The sequence below is a fragment of the Haemorhous mexicanus genome, chromosome Z (assembly GCF_027477595.1).
Source record: "Haemorhous mexicanus isolate bHaeMex1 chromosome Z, bHaeMex1.pri, whole genome shotgun sequence".
Classification (NCBI taxonomy): Eukaryota; Metazoa; Chordata; class Aves; order Passeriformes; family Fringillidae; genus Haemorhous; species Haemorhous mexicanus.
The window spans coordinates 66,785,683-66,806,456 of record NC_082381.1 but is presented as its reverse complement, the minus strand read 5'-3'; the positions used below and the strand labels follow the sequence as shown (position 1 = coordinate 66,806,456).

The 20,774-nt window shown below is 39.1% G+C and overlaps 1 protein-coding gene across 4 annotated transcripts in view; it reads left to right on the top strand.

Moving 5' to 3' along the window:
- The first annotated feature begins 10,423 nt into the window (after window positions 1-10,423).
- The window catches only part of LHFPL2 (LHFPL tetraspan subfamily member 2), a 120,116-nt gene continuing 109,765 nt past the window's right edge, over window positions 10,424-20,774 (top strand). For 3 of the 4 annotated variants that reach the window (XM_059836569.1, XM_059836566.1, XM_059836568.1), the window contains exon 1: window positions 10,429-10,623. The gene's annotated coding sequence lies outside the window, so the exon portion shown is untranslated. Of the gene's footprint in view, window positions 10,624-20,774 lie in introns of all 4 variants that reach the window. The other variant, XM_059836570.1, reaches the window with a different exon arrangement.

Sequence of the window (20,774 nt, the reverse complement as noted above, 5' to 3'; positions counted from 1 at the left end):
GTATTAACAGTGACTTCAATCCTAATTTTCAATGTCAGAAGTTGGTCAGAAACTGCTTCATGGAACCACATCTTAATGACCTTGCACCTTGACTTTCTTCCTGCAGCACTAGAAACGACTGTGCACTGTGTCCTGGACACTCTGTGAATTCCCGACACAACCTGATGGATCACTTCATCAAAAGAAAAAGGTGTAATTCTCCTTAGTTTACTAAATTATACTTAACAAATTTCTCTTTTAGAATTTCCTCCAAGTGCTCCAATTGTTGTAACAATTCGTAATGAAATGTGACTCCCAGGAAAGATCATCAGCTGAATTAATATTGATGTTAAAATATGACCTGTGCTTACAGTGACTTTGCAAATGTACCCACCAATTTCTTGAGTAACTGTCCCCCAAATACCACATAAGAAAAGGCTGGGAAAAAAAATCTTAAGAGAAATCTCATAGTTGAAATTTGTAATTTTGTTAAAATGTATTCAACTAGCAAACCCCCATCTTTTAAAGGTTTCTGTGGGAGAGTTAGACAGCCTTATTTTTGCATGGGGGCCGCCATGTATATTTTGTCTATTTGGTGCTATTTTGTGAACTACTGTTGATGTACAGTATAATTATTGAATTTGGCTATGATACCAAGTTCTAAGGTGTAGGCAATAGCTCAGTAAGATCTTATACACTGAAATAGCAATTTCTACTATTTCAGCTTTGGAAATTAGAATTTTCTTTATTCACTACCTCTTTATGGATAATTTGCAACTGCAAGAAAGGTATGCACTAATAACTATGTAATACTCTTGGTCAATATGTGCCTTATTTTTTCTCCAAAATTAATTGCTTCCTTTCGCTTTCCTCTTCTCTTAAGTAGCCCTATAATTATCATAATTAATAATGTTTACTTTTAATCAGTTGAGGTATTTTAATTCTCAGCTCTTACTTATTTTTCCTGCTCATTCTTAATAAATGCAAAGTCCTTGCAATATCAGTATTGTTTGTTTCCAAGCTATTGTTTTGATTCCATCTTATCTGTTTAAATAAGGAAAGCATGAATTCTTGGAGTAATCACTGTAATGTTTTATTAATGTTATCTCCAGCTAATTATTTTCATTTGTGTTTTAATATAGACCATTCATCACTTCTTAAACAGATAATTTAATTATTTCAGAGACAAAACCATAAAAATGCAATTTAAATTTTCCCACTTACACACAACATAGTTAAAGATGAAGTGTAATTTAGTGTGTGAGAGAATCTTTGAGAAATAAAAGATTGTTGTTGTGCTTCTAAGTGTGTGATCCAAGGCATCTGTCTTTAACAAGGATAGATACCGTGGAAACAAGTTATATGCTGCAGTCAGAACTGACCATTAGCAGGGAATAAGATTATTTGATTATTTTGCAGAGACACAAGGCAATTGACTCATCAGCAGACAGGGTTAACAGTGAACATACACAAACCAATGGCATAGAAGAGAAATTTACATACCCTATAATGAGATGTGGATTTGCAGTGTAGATGACTTTAAGAGTGTTTGTTAAGAGTGTTTGCAGCTAGATGACTTCAAGAGCTGTGAAAAATAAGTGTAATTTTCCATGAGGCCCATCAACCTATTTAAAGATAGTGATTCAAATTCTGAGTTTTTATGACGTGACCAGTAGAATCCTGAGTTAGACATCCCAGCAAATCTCTCATGGTAACATGCAGATATGCACCTAAAGGGTAAATGAGCAATAAGATGAAAGGAGTTGTTACGAAAATGATGGTCTTTAATTTAAAGGAAAGTTAAAACTAGTGAGAAATATGTGTTTTAGCAAAGGGCTGGATCCCTAAAGAAATTCAGCAGCCTGTTGTCCCGAATCCTCAACCTCTAGCAAAAGCCCTTTTAGCAAAAGCTCCTAAATAGGTTCCATGTATTTATATTGGGCATGATTTTCACATTCTTTTAAAGTTGATATAGAGATACCATATCAAACAAAGGTGATTGATTCAAGTTTCAGTGAATAATTGGAGAAAGAAAATTTTTCCTACAGGAGAATACCATAAATCCTTCAGCAGGGATTTTGCTGCTGAAGGCAGTTAAAATTAAATTTATTTTTAAGGTTTTCTTTTAGCCAGTGTTCTGGTGAACACAAGTCTTTATTGATGCAACCTTGTGAGCTCAATTACATGGATTTTAAAGCCAAAACACTAGATTAACTTTTTGTGGCCTAATTATTCATATAAGCTGTTATTAAGCTGAAATACATAGTCAGAGTATTACTTTACAGAAATGCCATTTTATAATGAAAAGGCACAATATTTTCAAAGAAGCTTCATGCAGAACTATGATCTTTCTGAAGACAGTTCAGTGGGTTATGTAAAAAGAAAGCATTTATTGCATTTGTTTGGCTAAACAGTCTTATCCAAAAAAAGATGTCATTACTGTGTTGCTAAGAGTTTCAGACACTGGAGCAATTTTTAGTGTGCTGACACAAATTTGGGTTTTCTTAATAGATTCCTTTTTGAGTTCTGAAAAAGTTCTGAGGTTATATGTTTTCTTCTAAGTAGGGTAAAATCAGCAAGTTTGTTTGCTAGTTTTAAGAGAGTAGTTCCTCACTCTTCATCATTTATTCAGTGTATATATTCTTTGAAAGCATTTAATATTAAGGGTCACTTAAATTAAGTGTTATGTGCTGCAATGAACAATGAAATCTGATTTCAAAAGTGTTGGAGTTTTTTAAGAATTCTGGTTAAACCGCTTTGTGCATGTTCCATTTTTTTTTTTCTGCTGAAATTCAGAACACATGGCCTCGTGCTGAGGAAGTTAACATTATAATACTCCGTAGTTTGCCCAGTTACAAGGAAATTGCTACATTGTAGTTGTTAGTACATAATTGTGATTAGTGATTGACGAAGAAAAGCCTACTGGTGTCAGTTAGTATGCAGGCCATATCAAAAATACATGCTTCAACCTTAAAAAGTATTTTTCCAATCCACAAATATTTTCTTTTAGCAAGATCTGGGTTTCCCCAGGTTATGTAGACGGTATGTGATCCTCCACGTTAAATGATCATCCCCAAATTATTGTCAGTATGTATGTGCATATCTTTTGTTCTCTGGAAGAGACATGAAGTTGTGTGCCCCCAGGCTTCTTAGGACATCTGAATCTCTTTAATCTGTCACATGTCAGATTAGTGCTTTTGTGAGGCCATTCACATAAACATGATGTAGTCCCATGGGATGCGTTAATGCTGTCGGAGGTTTTTTTCAAAGAGAGTATGTCTGACTTGTAAGATTATAATTTAAAATTCATATTTGATTGGTATTTCAGGTATTCTATAGCTAAAATTCTCTTAATGATATTATTTTTTTCTTTTTAAATTATATATGGTGTGCTAACTACCTTCTGGAAAAACTAAATACATTATGCTAATGAAAGATATTGCTGTACAATATGCCCTCCAAAGGTTAGGGGCAGTTTTAATTTTGAGTGTGTTGGAATAGCTTGTGGCAAGGTCCAAGCAGAGGTAAAAGAGTTACTTCTCAGGAAGCTTAAATTTAAACATACAACAACTCCTTTTGTATTTTGGTTTTGTTTTTAATTTATTTTCAGAGTTCTGGATAAACCAAAATATATAGTGCTGGCAAAATTCCTATACTGCATGGTTTCCAATTTGGCTTTATAACCAATAAGCCTGAAAACAGAAAGTAAAGATTTCTCAGGGAGAAACAACGATCAAGATTGAAAGTGTGATTCAAGACAGCATGGTTTACCCTGAGAATTCTATCCTTCTTTTACACTGCCTGGAAAGCTCATTTAACCTATTTTGGAGATGGATGTGATCATTTCATAATATCAGTATTAGAAGTAGGAAGAGTTTCAATACATTTGTGATAGGAGCGGGAAAGGAAAACATTGAAACTAAAGCCACATGAGACAAGAGAGGGATTTCAAAAACATCCTAAAAGATTACAGATATTACAGACAGATGACAAGGTGACGAGGATAAACTGCTAATTCACACTCCTGGGCTGGGGGGCATAATTATATCTTCTGTAAGGACAGTTTTATCAGAGTGTAAGGTGTGGAAATATAATAGTCTACAGGATAAACAAAGCAAAGGGGAATCCAAGAAAAACGAAGCCAGACCAAAACAAAGTGGAATCCAACAAAAAAACTAATCTGCATCATTGTTTGTTCCTTCTTTTGGATCTTGGCGATGCCATGATCAGTGTGTAAAATCCTGAGCATCCAGATAAGCATAAAATATTTTAGGAATCCACTTTCTATCCTTGAATGTGGGGAATGTTTAGAAATTAGCTCAAAACCAGCACATACTGCCAGCAGGAGTAGTGGGTGTCTGTAACTGCTCTGATTTGTGCTGCTCTGGTTCTCACTGACATGCTGTGGTGCCTAGGAAACTTAAGTGTAATCATGTCTGAATTATTCTTAAGTCAGAATTCCTAGAAATGCCAATTTTAATTCTGAAAAACATTTCAAGCAGTTATTATAGAACTGGGAATATGGAGTAACAAGACTGTTTCACTGAATTTCTTTGGATAGTTTGGGTGAATCTTCCCAGTTCTTAAGCAATTTTTTCAAGTGTTAAATTGCTTTGAAAAACTTGGCGATGTTACAATCTTTGAGATTTATCTCTAATGATGTTTACACTGATGAATGAATTTTTGAGATATATAATTCCTAGAAATAGCACTAGGCTATTTCCTTTTATAATTTGTAACATATCCAGTAGAACTGTAGGATATTTTGGAAAAAGTCCTAGAAAATGCCTCATTTGTGGATGAATAAGCTAGTAGTTGAAGAAGGCATCAGAGTTGCTTTTTTTCAACTGGATATATGAGTTGATAGAGTAATTTCAAATGTTTTTTGCATAGTATCCTTCTCAGTCATTTGAATGTGTACGATTTCATTTAGCACTCCTGAGGACATTAGAAGAGAAACAGATTAGCATAGCTGGTTATTAAAGTGGGAATTTCAATAATTGAGTATCTTATTTAAAACTCAACCTCTTTAATTATTTATACCTAATGGATGTCTTGGTTTGTTCAGTTGAAAGAATACTGATAATTTAAATTCCCATTAATTACTGCATCAAAGTACACTTTAAAAAATTCTCCATCCTGCAGCTCCAAATTATGGGAAAGGAGATAAAACAGCTGTTACCGCTGTTGAGTCAGGCAGCATTTATTTGCCTAGAAAGCTTTTTTTTACATACTAGTTACAATTATATGTGTTTCAAAAATAGAGATTAGGCAAAGTGATAAATCTGGATCCCTTCAGTGAGTCTGAGTGTCTGCATTCAATTAAAGCCTTCTTAAAATATAGTGGTGGATTCTTCTATTGTACCATATTGGCAGAGTCCCAAATTAGCTTAACAATTAGTGTCCCCAAAACACCAAGCTTGGTTCAGAGATGGAATGTGAGACCCCAGAATACTCAGCCAGGGTCAACAGATATCCCAGACACTCACCAGAGGCCTTTGTCTCTTCTCATGTTGCTTTCTTTTTAAAGGTCTCAGACTCTGAGACACTGTTTTAACTGACCTTATTTTTTCAATTTGTTTTTATTTTGATGAATGCCTGCTGCTGCCTTGCATTGGTCTGTATGTCTGGAAGAGTGCTTTCTTCATCGCTTTCCCACGGAGGCTTAAGCAGCCCTGTCCTTCGTCCCTTTCACTTATTCTTCGTATCTAAATAGGCTATTAGACTAGCTTTCCTGAGTCACCCTCGACTTCTTTCTCCTGTAGAGATGAAAATCTCAAGATATGTCTCTGGATATATTGGAATGAAGTAGAAAGTTCAGATTCAGTATGATTTAAGACAGGTCCCAGTCTTTCCTTCCAAACCTTCTTCCTATTTTCTTTCTCTCTGTAGACATCTCCATGCTTTCTGCTACTCAGCACTGACCTTTCCCTAGGTCATCACATGCCAGTAAGTCTAGATACTGCACATTGATTCTGTACATAACAAATCTGAGGTAGTAATTTTTCTTTATCTATGACTACAATTCTCACATTAACTTTATTTTTGATCTGAGCTGAAAAATTCCTTTCCTCTGAAACCTATACATTCAATATAGTATTGCTGTTATCCATTGTGGATGCTCTTGCATCTTTTTCATTATCTACAACATAAAGTGATAATTTTGAATGACCTTTTTAGCTTAACCGCTGCCTCTTTTTTCTTGTTTGCTCCTGAAGTCTCCAGTATGAACAGATGGGTTTTCCCATTCTTCAAATCTTTTTTTTTTTTTTTTGTCCCCACTGTCACTATACAGCTATACAGTAGAGAGATAAATTCTTTTCTGTAACACCATATAGTGGTTGACACTATAGAAATACTGAAAAATTAAATGTCATAGCTAAGGGCTTACAAAAACTGAAATTTCTGAAGCTGCAAACAAAAACAAGTGTTACTTGAGAAAGACACATTCTCGTGAAGATTTATTTCAGCTGATGTTTTACATCTTACTTTTCTTTTGTGTAGAAGAACAAAAAACCCACAATAAAATAACACCCATGTCCCAACTCAATTTCCTCACTCTTCCAGTGCTGAGTCCTCCCTTTTGTATATTTCCCACCATCTTCTGCCTATTAACTCCTCTTTTCCCATTTTCCTTGGAGTTCTTGGGACAAGTTTCAAATGCAGCATTTTCTTTAACATTATTTTACTCCAAAAAATTCTTTCCTGTGTGTTTCTGTAGTCAGATCATTCATTTGAATAGAATATTAAAATTTATTCCATTCCTCCACAGTGAGAAGATTTTGGAACAATAGCCACTTAAAAAATAAGACCAAAATATCAACAACAAAAAGCAACAGAAGAGTAAGTGCAATGAGGGAACAAATCTAGTATGAATATATCTGAAGCTTAAAAAGTTGAGATTGATTTGCTCTTTAGCCTAACTACTAATTCCAGTATGCACACATGATATTCACTTTGTTCATTCTTAGCTTTTTGTAGGCTCTATATAGAAATTTTTGTATCTTATCCAATACTTTAATAGTTTCCAGTGACTATTCACAGGCTAAGTGAGAACATAACTTTGAGCCAAATAGTGTCTGTTCTTCTTTCCAACCTGTATGTTATTTGCTAGTTATTTGGATGTCGTAGTCTCTTTGGTTGTACTTTCTGCTATCCTGTTTTGTCTGCCCTGTCTATATTCTATTCTTACAACCTTCAGAGAATGTTTTCTGGGACACATCCAAGGCTGTATTTGTTCAGGTGAACTTCAGGAAATTTCAGGGTAAAATAATCCTTCATTCTAACAGTCCATGGAGAATTTAAATTGATCAAGCAAAATGAGATCACTTATTACTATCTGGGGTTATAAGTAAACCAATATTTAGGGAGGAAAACTGACTAAACAAATTAATGCCTATGAAGTTAATACTTGGAAAGATCTGTGAGCAAGAGTAAAAAACATTATATCATCTTTTTCATCTCATATATTACTTAATCCAAAGTGTGCTTGTTTGACGTCTCTGTTTCCTGTTTGGATAACGCATATGTGCTAAGTTCTGGTGATGAGTTATTTGTTTGTGCAGTTGAGCTTAAGATAAGCTAAATAAAAATGTTTAGAGCTGCACATCAAAGACAATATAGTAATTAGTTAGCATTAAAACCCCGCTACTTAGATAGAAGGAAATACCAAGTTCCTCACACCAATACCAAATAAAGAAGTGTTCAAATTAAGAGAATTTTATGCTATGCTTAGATCTGCCAGGGTCACAATCCTTGACCTTCGGATTACATCAGGGGATTTCACTGTGCTGCTTCCTACCTCCTTGTGAAAACAGCCTGCTCGTGGCTGTTTTTCTAAGTCACAGACTTGTTCAGCCCCCCCAACTTGATGCACTGGGCTTGCCACACGTTTTCTTTTTAGCATCCAGGTAGTATACTAAGAAGTAAAAATATGTGCTGTGGACCAGACAGGATCCAATGGGGTCAGAATATTTGTTAGCCCAAATGAAAATATTCTAAGACATGGTTGCTCTTTGTGTTACATGCAGTACTGTAAGTCAGTAACAAGTTTCTTAAACACTTTAACAGTGTTCCATGGGTTATCATTTGCTTATTATCAGGTGTCATCTTTCCCATTAGTAATTACTTTATCCACTGGCTAAGCCTGGACATTACCATTTACTGATAGCAGCACAGTGTAATTGTCCCTATTGTGTATTTTTAAATAGCAAACAGTTTTTAAACAATTAATGGAGGAGGAAGAAAAAGCTGTTGCTGCCACTGGATCCACTACTGCAGCAACCATCACAACATCACTCTTTATATCCAGTCTGTTAATTGCTGTGAGACTTAACTGTGATTTCAACACATGTGGGTGTCGCTTTAAAAGCTGACTTCATATATGAAGATAGTAGGAATGCTTTAATAATTCTTTCCCTTCATTCTAGCTAAGCTTTATTAAATCAATTAGCATTTAACTTTATCTTTTTAAGAGTTAATAGATATATCTTTTAAAAAGTTAGCATTTTTTGATGTTTGCTATGTGCATATTTGCAATGCAGACTTAATATTTTTTTAGTTTCACATTGCTGTTGTAGTATCATGGTTCTGTCTTTTTGAAACAGCAGGGAGCATGTATCTATTTCAGAAAAAACTGATCCAAAAGTAGCAGACCTATGTATTGTGGGTATTAGCTCAAAGTGCACTCCAAAGCTGGAATGCAAAAGGCCTCATAGCTTTCTGAAAACAAATATGATGAATACGTTAACTTTGTGTTAATGAATAATGTTGTCAGTACACTACTTGTGTGAAGTCTCTGGGGTTAAAATATTCTTTAAAGAGATGTTTATTTTTGGACAGACCTATTGAGCTGTCTCCTATTGTATGTTAAAGTAGCTGCTCTCAAAGGTCACAGAAAGTTCAGCTTTACAAAGACACCCTTATTTTGTAGAAAATGAATTTTCAGACTCTCTAATGGGAACATTCAAAAATGTCTCTAATAAAACTTTTTTTAGAATGTTTCATTTGATGACTTGTCCAGAAAGAGGAAAAGTAATCTAAGGACAAAAGTTTGGACAATAATGAGACATGAAAGTATATGCTCTGTTTTCATTAAGTGTAGAGAGTTACATATGTTTTTCTTGTTTTTGCCAAAGTAACATAATTCTTGGAGTTTTGTATTTGTTTTTTCTTCCTCAACCTATGTACCTGGGAGAACATTTTCTGGCTTTTGGTTTTCAGAGTAGCAGACACCAATTAAAAAAGCACAGATCCAGCAACTGGGTCCAATCAGATGGAATGTGCTCCTGCAGAGTTGAAGACTTTGGAGTCCCAAGCAGTCAACAGGATCAGCATGCACTGATTGCTCTGTATCATCAGGATTATTTAGTCAAAAGCCATAGCTTCAAGTAAATGCAGTGTTTGTGAAAGAAACTGTTCTGATAGCAGTGAAAAGAGAACTCCTTACTTTTTCCCAGGAGGACAGCTTTAGCTGCAGCAAATCAAGTTTTGCACTGGTGTAGCACTTAATTTATGTCTCTGAGATACCCAAAGTGATTTATTTTATTGACCATCTTAGCAGCTGGTTTTATCTGTTGCAACAGCCAGTTCCAATCCAGCAAGTGAAGCTGACACTGAGATGAGCTGTATGAAGTTAGACACCTGTCATCCACTTACAACCAGCAGCATATTACACAAGGGTGCAAGAGTGTGGGATAGCAGAGGCATGCAGAGACATGTCCAAGCCTAAACCTTAATTTTCTCTGCAGATGCTTTAAATGAGCGTCACTGCTTGTAGACACGTATGTGCTTGGCATTAGTTATCTCAAGATATTTTAAAAATTACAAAGTTTTGGAAAAGCCTGGGTCATCAGAGTGTTGCTTTGAAACTGGAAGAGTGTTAAGTATGATTTTAAAGGAATATCGGTAGGAAATTATTTGTTCTGAGGGGGGAAAGTTTGAAAATAGAAGCATTGTAGACCTTTTAGACATTCTGTTGCATTATAAATTGTATTTCTGAAGTCTATACCAAGCGGAATTTTTGGATAGGAGGAATTGCTGTTTACCACTCCTGCTTTCCAAACAGTGCATCCACTATGGCTAGGTCCGGTGGGGCAGACTGTGATGCGACGTGCAATAGGCAGTACGGGGCCTGACACTGCCAGTCGTGCTGCCCGGTCCGTTCTCAGCCTGTGTGTCGGACGGGGCAGATGGAGAACCCTTGGTTATTCAAACGCTAGGATGGCGGGCTAGCGGTTATTTGGGCTATTTCCAGAGCCGCGCTCCCCAGCTGTGGAACCTACCAGGGCACGCCAGCCCGCCCATGGCCGCAGTGCCTGCACGCCCCGGCCCGGCTCCCTCCCAGCCCCGCTCTGGGCGCTTCCCCGCGGCCGGAGGTGTGGGAGCGGGGGACGTCAGTCTGAGGGGGCCGGTCCTGGGCAGGGCAGGGCGCCCGCGGCCCGTCCCTCCCCGCCCCTCGTCGCGGCTCCCTCCCTCCGGCTGAGGGCGGCCGGGTCGGCCCTCGCCGGGATCCCATTCCTCCTCCCTCGGTGCATGGTCTCGGCGGGAGCGGAGGAGGGTGAGCCCGGCGGGGCGCGGGCCGGAGGCGGCGGCGGCGGCGAGAGCGGAGCCCCAGCGCGGAGGAGTCGCCTCTGCCCGGCAGAGGTGAGGCAGCAGCACCGCTGAAGTTGTGCGGGGCTGGGAGGACGGGAGGGAGGACCGAGACCGCTGGCTGTGCTTCCATTCATTCCACGAGCAGCGGCCGGGCTGCTGCTTCTCCTGGGCCAGGGCTGTAGCCTTAGGGACGGGCCGGGGCACAGCCGCGGCGGGACGGGGCACAGGGCGGAGGTGGCGGCAGGGACGGGGCTGTGGCGCCGACGAGAGCCGAACGGCGAACGCCGGGGCAACGGCGGAGCGGGACGGCACCCGGGCGCCTTCCCCGGGGAGCGCGGCGGGGACCCAGGGCGCGACCCGGCGAGGCGCCCGCGGCCGGCAGGCTGCCTCCTTCCCTCGCTCCCTCCTTCCTCGCTCCCCTCCCTCCCGCGCGGCGGTCCTGCCGAGCAGCCGCTCCCGGCGGGACGCGGCTTTCTCCGGCCAGCGGGAGGGGCTCCGCGGCGCCTGGCCGCGCTCCGCGCACACGTCCGGGACGGCGGGGCGGCCGCGCTCCCTCCGCGCCGTAAGGAGCGGGGCGGGGCCGGGGGGGCACCGCCCGTCGGGGGGCCCCGGTCGGCTTCGTGCGGGACGGGTTGTAGTGGGAGGCGGGCCGCCCCTGGTCGCCCCAGGTCCGGGCACCTGCAGCCTCTCCCCGGGGGCACGGGAGCTTCTTGACTTTCCGTGAGCTGCCTCTGGGAGGGACGGTTCAAAGCTCACCTGGGTGCCTTCAGATCGCTGACGAGTTCTTCATACCCGTCGTGTTTCTGGGACCAGTTTTTGAGGGACGGATGTGTGTGTCTGTGCGTATTTTAGTTTTTAGCGCCCTTCAGGGAAAGGCAGGAAGTAGGTGACACAGGTTACCGGTGCACTTTTTTTGTTAGTTTGGGTGTCACTCCAAAGGCCCTCGGTAACATACCGGTGAGATTGGATCCCATAATTCAGAAGTTGTGGCTGCGCTGGAGCAACATCAAGTAAAACAGCATGGGCTGGCAGTGCCGTGTCCAGACAAGTGCACACTCTGCCAGTACTTGGTGGCAGAGCAGCAGCGTTGCACCATCATAGTAAGTTTACACCAAGCCAGAACTAAGCAGACGAGTCGCTGCGAATGTGTGCATCCTAATGAGAGATGTATTAGTAGGAATAAATGAGCACAATAACAGAGCTCCAGCTGACCTCATCCAGAAGAAAATATTATAAATGTTAATAACAAGGTTTGGCTTTCCTAGGGAGAATTTTTTAGGCGCCATTACTGATCCCTTAATGAAGATGTCTCCTTGGTCCCAATCCTGCAGTGGGTTCTGACTGCTCAAGCTCATACCTGCATGGGGCCCTGTTGTTTTCAATGGGTTTGCTTTGGTCACAGAAACCTTGTGCTCCGTATAGTAGTTCATGGAGACTGAAAATTTATGCTGTGCACAAAGAGTGGCTAACTGGTAAATGTCAGTGACATTACATTTTATTTTTTCTGAATCAAACATACTACAAAAGTATAAACCAAATTAATCTCTGGGATCTTCTTGAGTATTCTATCCATGTTCATGCATTGTTAGGTCAGGGTATAGGCAGACTGTTAAGATAGTTGTTAATGAGAGGGTTTTATCTCAGACACGGTTTCATGGGACCATTGCTCAGTTTTTCATTCCATATGCTAGTTGCAGCCACTCCAGCTTAAATCACATCACTGCTTTCTTCGCAGGATTTCTCCCTCTGAGTCATGCAGTGCGTTTAATCAGCATGGAGGAAATTGCCCACTTTATCTTTTTTTTAGTTAATCGTCTGTTTTTATTAAGCATTCTGGGAAATGTTTGCATGATGATGTACCCACACGTCAGGCAAGTACTAGTAGTGTGTCATTTTCTTTTACGACTGTAGATTCCTGGGAATGGATGCAGCATTGCTGTGTAAGAATGTTACAGTTATTTTTATTACTTATGTAATCAAAGCATCGTTTCTCCACATCTTCTAAGACAGTCTTGATTGTGCTTGGCTGGTTAGTTAGGATCAGAAGTATGGCTGGCAAAGACTGAAAGGAAGCCAATAATTGCCATGATCCTTTTTCATGTTCTAGCTTGTAGCTGTGAAGATTGCTTGTGGTGTTCTGTAATACAGTAGGACAATGACTTTTTAACTGCTATGTGTTGTTGCATCAGCAGAATCTGACTGCGCTGCAGGTGACTGTTTAGTTGGCAACCAGGCAAGAAACCTGGTGTTTTATTTTGCATATGGTGTAGACATTGCTGTTTCAAGAATAATTACATGAAAAGGAAGATTCATTATTTTCCTGAGTGTGTTGGAGAACAGAATTATTATTCATCTAAATTTGTGTTTCCAGAAGATTCTACTCTGTTAGACATTGAGTACCCATTGGAGGGCTCCCCACTAAAAGAGAAGTGGTGGTTGCAACGCAGGGGATGTGTTGAACACAGGATGGCAGCTGCTAGCTAATGTAAGATTTCTGCAAATCATAAGGAAAAAAAAAATCAGGCAAGAAAACAGTTTCTAGGAATTTTACCCTCTGCATCTTAAACCTAGCTTGTTACAAGATGAAAAGGAAAGAGTCTCTCCACATAGAAATAGCCCCTGGTGAAGCTGCTGTTTGCCTCAGAGCTGTTTGTTAAAGCTTGAAATGGGAGGCTGAGGATGGCTGCCCCGCTGTCCCTAACTGTCCTCACTGCCTGCACACATGTGTGTTGGTGTGTTCGTGCCCCGGCGCAAACTCACAGCTCCTCTAGCTGGCTGACCCTTCACACTATCCAGCCTGTGGGGAGGGGAGCAGTGCTCAGCTTCTAACTGCTGGTAGCAATAAGAGAAACTGTTTTATGTCCCCATTCCTTCCCTGTGAATAAGGGCTTTCTGTGTCTTCCTTTGTCCTGCTTTCCTCTGTGTTTTCAGTGCCTCTCTTCCCTCCCAAGAGTTCCCATTTCTCTGCTTTCTGCCTACATGATAAATAATTTTGGGGTGTCAGCATTTTGAACTCATTTGGGAACAAGGAAAGAGGTGGCAAGTTGCTGGAAGATGTTACTGATTCTCAGAGCCCTTTTTTGATGCAAAGACAATTGCTGATGTGATTGTAGTTGACAAGTCTGTTAAAATAATACCAGAGACTTTTCCCTTCTGGCTTTTCAGCTTTCCCTTCTGGCTTTTTAGCTTTCTTGAAAATTTACAGGATTCTCCTGAGCTGTGGTGCCTAAAATCTGCCCTGGGAAAGTGGACCTAACAGGATGCATTCTTCCAAAATCACTGTCCTACATATGGATGAATTGGAATAAAGCTGAATGTAAGGCATTTGTAAAGCCCAGTTTAAAAAAATAGTGGTGTTATCCCTTGCCTTTTAAAGTTGCTCAGGATATCTGGCTAGATACTGTGAAAGTTATCTAAACAAGTACTGTTTTACTGTCTGTAAGTAAAAGGTGCTTTTGTTGCTGACAGAAGGTGATGCATTTTGGAAAAAAAATGCAGATCTGAGGTCTTAATTTCTTTCTAATTTGCCTTTGTTTCTCTTTACAACTCTAGCAGGTGAGACATTAACCATGAAAAAGTATTTCAACATCACTTAATCAGAGAGTAATCAATTTTCTTAGAAGTATTTTCCTAAAAGACATTTTTGTGGTAGGTAATTCCAAAGAAAACTAAATGCACAGTGGAAAAATAATTAAATTATAAATTTGCTGCACAGCAAACAGCTGACTGCAAATGCACCTGATCTATTGAATGTATTGGGAATGTATTTGAAATTCTGAACTGTGGTAATTTATGTAGCAGCTGGACACTTACAGTATGTATCCATAACTGAGTATAAATAAATCACAGCAAAAGATATTTAGGGACTGTTGTGCTGTTCACATAATCAATAGGTTCCAGTTTCTGATTCACTAATGTAGTTTAAAAAATCAAACAAAAAACCAAAAAAAGCATGGCCTTTTGCTAAAGATTAATTTCTCCAGTTCTCATTGTCTTCTGGTTCTCATAATAAAACTCTCTTTTTCAGCTTGGAGCTCTATAGTTAAGTTAGATGTGGGTTCTTCAAAGGAGAATCCAGAATATTTGAGAGATTGATGCATGAGAGGAATGCTGTAGCAATTTGTTCCTTAAAATATTTCTTATGTATTTTGGTTTACATGTTCTTGGTTGGGGTTTCTTTAAGGGTTTTTCTGAAGCCCATGGTGAAAACACAGGAACTAAATGATGAACCATGAGAATGAAATACTATAAAAAGAGCAAAAAATGTCTTGAAGAAAGCATAATTTTGTGTTGCAGCCACTGAGAGTACTATAACCAGAACCCACACCCAGACACGCAAGGAAGGCTTATTGTAGCTGATTTTTTCACCTTTAACAGCTTCTAGTGCTGAGAAACAATCAGTGAAGCAATATTGCTGAAGCGGCTGTACAGTCTCCTTTGTCATTGGTGCCTCTGCTGTATTTCAGATTTCTTTGTCTCAATACTTAATATCATATTAAAGATGGTGAAGTATTTTTGGACTCGTGTTCTCTGTGGTGTCTTACATCTGACTGATGAATATGTTTTGGATTTTAATTATATACACAGTTGTAGCTTTAGAGTTGACTAAGTGATCTTCATGCTTTCTGATACCTGGCATTGCATACATTATATGCCTTTATAGTACATAATTCCTCAAATTCAGCAATAAGTATCAATGCTGTCATTCTGTTCCAGATCAATAGCAGTGAGTTTTGTAGATAAAATAATATATATTATGCTTTAATAGTACAACTGATACTTTACCTTAAAGTTTGACTGTAGCTTTTCAGCCTTTTCATTCCTTTGGATCCCAAGTAAGTTTTTATGTAAGGGTGCTTTTGGAGAAAATCCTTTTAGTTTACTGGTAATAGAAGTTGTCAATATCGTGATTGATTGTAGCAATTATAACCAGAGCCTGGTTTGAGTTGAATGTTGCATTACTTTATTAAAAGCCATACAGTTTTAAAATCTGTTTTGTTTGACCAGTGTGACTTCTCAGGGTGGTTGAGACTGGTTAGCTGTGACAGAACTTTTTTGGTTCAGCTTTGAGTGATAATCCCTTAAACCTGTTTGGAAAGAATTACCTGTGATGTGGGAAGATAAATACAGTCTCTGTACTTATTTGATCTTCTGTTGAGATTGCAGATAGGGTGCCAGTTGGTGCCATCTGTGTTTATAGATTTTGCAATAGTATTCACTGGGAGATTATCTAAAAGCCAATTCAGTTTACATAGGTCAGTGAATTGCAGCTTGCAAGGCTTTTGTCTGGGATCATTGTAAACAAATTTTTCAGACTTCTCATTGAACTTTCATTTGTCTAAACCTGACCTCATCACTGAAATGTGTGGTAGTGATTATACACCAGTATTATATGTTGGTAGATACGTTTGTCTTTAATGGTTATGTACTCTTGTTTTGTCTCTTAGCATGTGTCTATTACTTTGATACATCATCTGCAAGCAGTAAGTGTGTGGAGGGAAGGCTGTGTCAAAAATACTTTCATATAAAGGGGTGAGGTTTTTTATTTAATGTTTAATAAGTCATATATGTATATACAGTGTTGTAAATATAGTTACTGTTCCTGCTGTTGAAGTACCTGCAGAAGATCAAAGTAGGTATTCTCTCAGATATTAGGAGTTTACTCATGTTCTGGTTTCAGCTGAGTTAGTTATTTTCCTTCATAATAGCTGAGACAGTCCTATGTTTTTGGTTTAGTATGAGGCTGATGTTGATAGCACAGTGATGTTTTTGTTGTTGCTGAGCTTTAGTCACACCAAGTCAAGGACTTTTCAGCTTCTCATGCTCTGATAGCAAATAGACTGGGGTGAACAAGAAGTTGGAAGGAGATGCAGCCGTGATACCTGACCACAACTGGCTCCAGGGATGTTTCACTCCAACTCCTATGGTGTGAAACCAGCATTATGCTTCACTGGCCTGCCCATGTGAAGCATTAGTTCAATTCCCAGTTTTTATTTGCTTAAGTGCATGGCTTTTGCTTTACCTATTAAAGTGTCATGAGTTTTATAATTTTCCCTTTTCTGATTCTCTTTCCTGTCCCCATGAGGGATACTACACTCTGTAAGTGAGTCATGACAACTAAAGCAATATATATACAGTGTACCTCAACAGAGTTCCTTTGTGCAAAGAATGGCAGCATCTTTCTGCACAGCTGTTTTTTACTGATGAATAATACATACTGAAATATGCTTGAAATAAAAATACTGGAGAATATCTTGTGCAGATACTCTAGTTCTTGCAGCCTTCTATGAAACTTTTTTCAGAAAATAAGGCAGTAGGTATTCATGGTCATCATGAAAATTTTGGCAATTGTAACTGTTTCAGAATAGCCACCTAATAAAACCTGAATGTCATTCTGCCCAGGCAGGTCTGAGTAATTTAAAGTTTACAAGAAAATTTTAAATGTAAGTTCTGGTTTTGATATTGTAATGTATTATTTTATTCGTATGTTGGAAATAGTAGCATATATTTTAATTTTATATTCAGTGATATTTGTGGATATGTTTCTGTGCTCTTAGAAAATCATTTTAAGTTCAACATAAGTGGTGAGAAGAATATGGCATAATAGTATAAGTTTCATGCATTCCTACATCTCTCATCTCTCTCTCTCTCTCTCTCTCTCTGTCTCTCTCTCTCTGTGTGTGTGTCTGTGCATTGATTTTTCTCCAGCTAGTTTTTATCTGGTATGGTTTCCCTTTAAGAAATTAACAGTTGTCTCATTTTTCTCTGTTTTGGGGCTTTTAAAGGTACTAATAGACATATTACATGACAGCTGGCATAAGATATTCTGCAGACTGCCCAGCTGATTGGGCTGCAGAGATGGTAGATCATTTAGCAGAGGTATCCAGTTTGCAGGAATGTGGATGAGGTTTGTGTTGCATATACATGTTTATTCAATCATTAGTCATGATCAAGACTGCATAAAATCAGTGCAATTACCTTCAACCAAACTTTACATCTAAGTGGCCCAGACCGCATTCCATGACAACCCTGGCAGCTTGAAGTAAAGCTTGCCTTTTATCGCAGCTGAATTTGGAGTATGGAAATATCCAGCCTTCCTTGAGCTTGGTTACTGCAAGAGTGGTACACGTCAACGTTAAAGAGTGAAAGTCTTGTCTAAAACAGAACTTTAGGAATAGTCTTTAACTAGCCTGTATCAACAGTTTACCTTGTTTTTCTGTTGCTCACTGCATGTATTGCACAGTAAGTGTGCATTGGGGGTACATCATGTACTCATGGGCACTGTACTCTGCATAGTATGCCTCTGCTTCCCAACCAGATTTAAAGAATGTCCATGCAAGGTCAGAGAATAAAAGTCCCCATTTTCAGCAAAATGTCTCCAGCTCTTGGCTGGTGGTCCCTCATTCTTTCTACAGGCTCCTTGGAGTTGGGTGAGGATAGGGTCTCAAAAAATAATTTATTTGTGAGCAGGTTGTAACTTCTTTTCCAGAGCAGCCAACCCTGTAGCTCCCTTTAACCTTCCACCCCCCTGCTTTTTTATTTTGTTGTTGTTAAATCACTGAGAGGAAGAGATTCCACTTGACATCCCAAGAAGATCATACAAAGATAGGACTAGAAGAGACCTTATGGCATCATCTACCCCATTCTTCTGCCTCAGATTAGGATCATCTGTGTATCTGTCATCTGTGACTTGTTCTAAGGAACTCAGTGGTCTCCGTTACATCATCGTGACATGTTAAAATTTTCTTTGTGTGTTATCCAATTAATTCCTTTCCGGTAGTAATTTAATACTACAGTTGCTCATTCTACGTTTGTCTAGGAAAAAGCAAGGAATTATTTTTGTGCTGTGGTGTTTTAACTATAATAACCTGCTTTTTTTCACCTCACAGGCGCTGTGTTTTGTATACCAGTTATTTTTGTTGCTTTTCTTTGTGTTACCTTTCATTACTTCACATCTGTTTTGTTTGTCCAGTTAAAAATATATTTGTCTTGAGGCTCTAATGATGTAGAATAAAACAGAATGGGATCCTCTTCATACTTACTGACATGATGAGGATATTCTTTCAGCACTGTGACTCCCTTCAGCAGTTAAATTGGTGAGAAGAGACTGGGATGTGATGATACTTTTGTAAAAACGTGAATGGCGTGGTGAGTGGCTTAGGGATAAGTTGTTCATTTTCTCTCCCAGTACAAAAACTAACAAGCATGAAAATGAAACTAGCAGGTGTTGGGTTTGGAATAGCAAAAAGAGGAATTTTGTCATGCACATATATTAAGTTGTGTAACTCCACAGGATGTTGTGGATACTGAAAATTTATACCAACTTGAAGTGAAACTGGACAAAACTAATGGAAAAAAAGAGTCTGTAAGGGATTATTAAATACATAAGCATGACCTCTGGCTTTGGAAGTCCCTGAGCTGCAAATTATTGGAGACAAGAGTATTTGGGGAAAGTATGACTAAATGATTACACTGTTCTCATGCTCTTCCCCAGACATCTGCTTTTGGCTGCTCTTGGAGACAGAGGTACTGGGTAGACGATTTGACCTGGCATGATTTTAGATTTGTCCTTTTAAATTGTAAAAACTCAAGACACATTTTTCTATGAGTTAACAGCTCAGGGTAGCATCTGCAACCCTTGTACTTTTTAGACCAAAAGCCTTCAATCCATTTTCCGTGTAATTTAAGACAGAAGAACTTTCTTAATAAAACACAAAGATTACCATGAACATTTGTCTCCTGCCAGTTGGCGTCAACTGCAAATTATGTTTCATTTCAGTCATGCTAAACTGCCAGATGAGATAATACATATTGTCTCATTTAGGCAATCTAAGCAGCTATGTCTGTAATCTTAACTTGGCTTTTCTGAATTATTTTCTCCTACGTGTGTGTGAAATTGTATTTAATATGAAAGTTTTTTGGGTTTTTGCCCATCTCCCTTCTACTGTAGATACATTTTAACTGCTTACACGAACACATGCTATATGAGATTCCCTGCAGAGTTAGAGAAAAGACTGAAAGCCTTTACGTCTCTGATGGGGACAGAGGAGTATCGAGGGAGGAGGATGCTTTGTTGCTCTTTACCCTACAGACACTGATTTACTGGCTTGCTTTAGATTGTTTATTCAATGATACATCTTTAAGGTACTTAATGGCAAGCTAATCAAAACCCATAACCACACGAAGCAAATATCTCATGTAAATATAAATTTTCATCCCCAGTTTTAATGTTAACCTTATACTAGTAGGTTTTTTGCTCTGTCAGATGTTGGTCATCTGTCTGTGACTCTGACAATACCTAAACAGATATTGTTTGTACTTTTTCAGCTGACATGAAGTTGGCTTGAATGCAGCATCCTTCACTCGGGCAAACTTTACAGAAATGTGCTTGTGCCTGTGCTTGCTTGGGCATAAATTTGTATTGCAAGTGCATGTAGTGGTCATACAAAATAGCAATGTACCAAATGGTAATCTGGCATTAATGAAGATGCAGCCATATGTTGCAAGTCTTCTTTACTTTTCTGTCACGTATTAATATGTTTAACACATTTTGGCTGGGTTTTCTAAAGAGAGTGTGGGGGTTAAATTAATAGTGTTTTCCCTCCAGACTCTGTCTGTAGGCTACTTCATGTTTTACCTTATAAATGTTTCCTTTATTCTTGTAATATCAAATCAACAATTTTATGTTTCTCCTCTCAGTGGTTTGGGGCATGAGGAAAAGCAATTTTGCCAGGAGGTGAAAAGCCTGTGCAGTAGTCATAGTGGCAGTGAGGGTGTTTTATGCCAGGTATTAGGCTGTTCTGTGTTACTAGTGGTGATATTCTAGATTTATCCTGTGCTACTGCAATGGAGTCTAAGTTGAAGAGGCAAGGATCATGCAGGTATTAGGAAGCTCCATCCTGAGCCTCTGTAATCTGTAACTACATCTGCTGTTGGAGTAAATTGATCATACTTTTCCTGCATCCACTTTGCTTCACATACCAGAGTGGGCTTTATTTGAAGTGTGTGGCTTTGAATGTGGGAAGGGAAAAGCAACATTTTTGTTTTTGTAGTTGAAGTTTGTTGTAAATAACTGTGAGTGCTCTTCTGTTATTGTTGGGATATTTGTATGTAGTAACTACTTTGATGTCTACACACCGAGTGAACATTAATTGATGTTAGTACAAGAAAGTTGTTTTCTGATTGCTTTAAGAATAGACTAG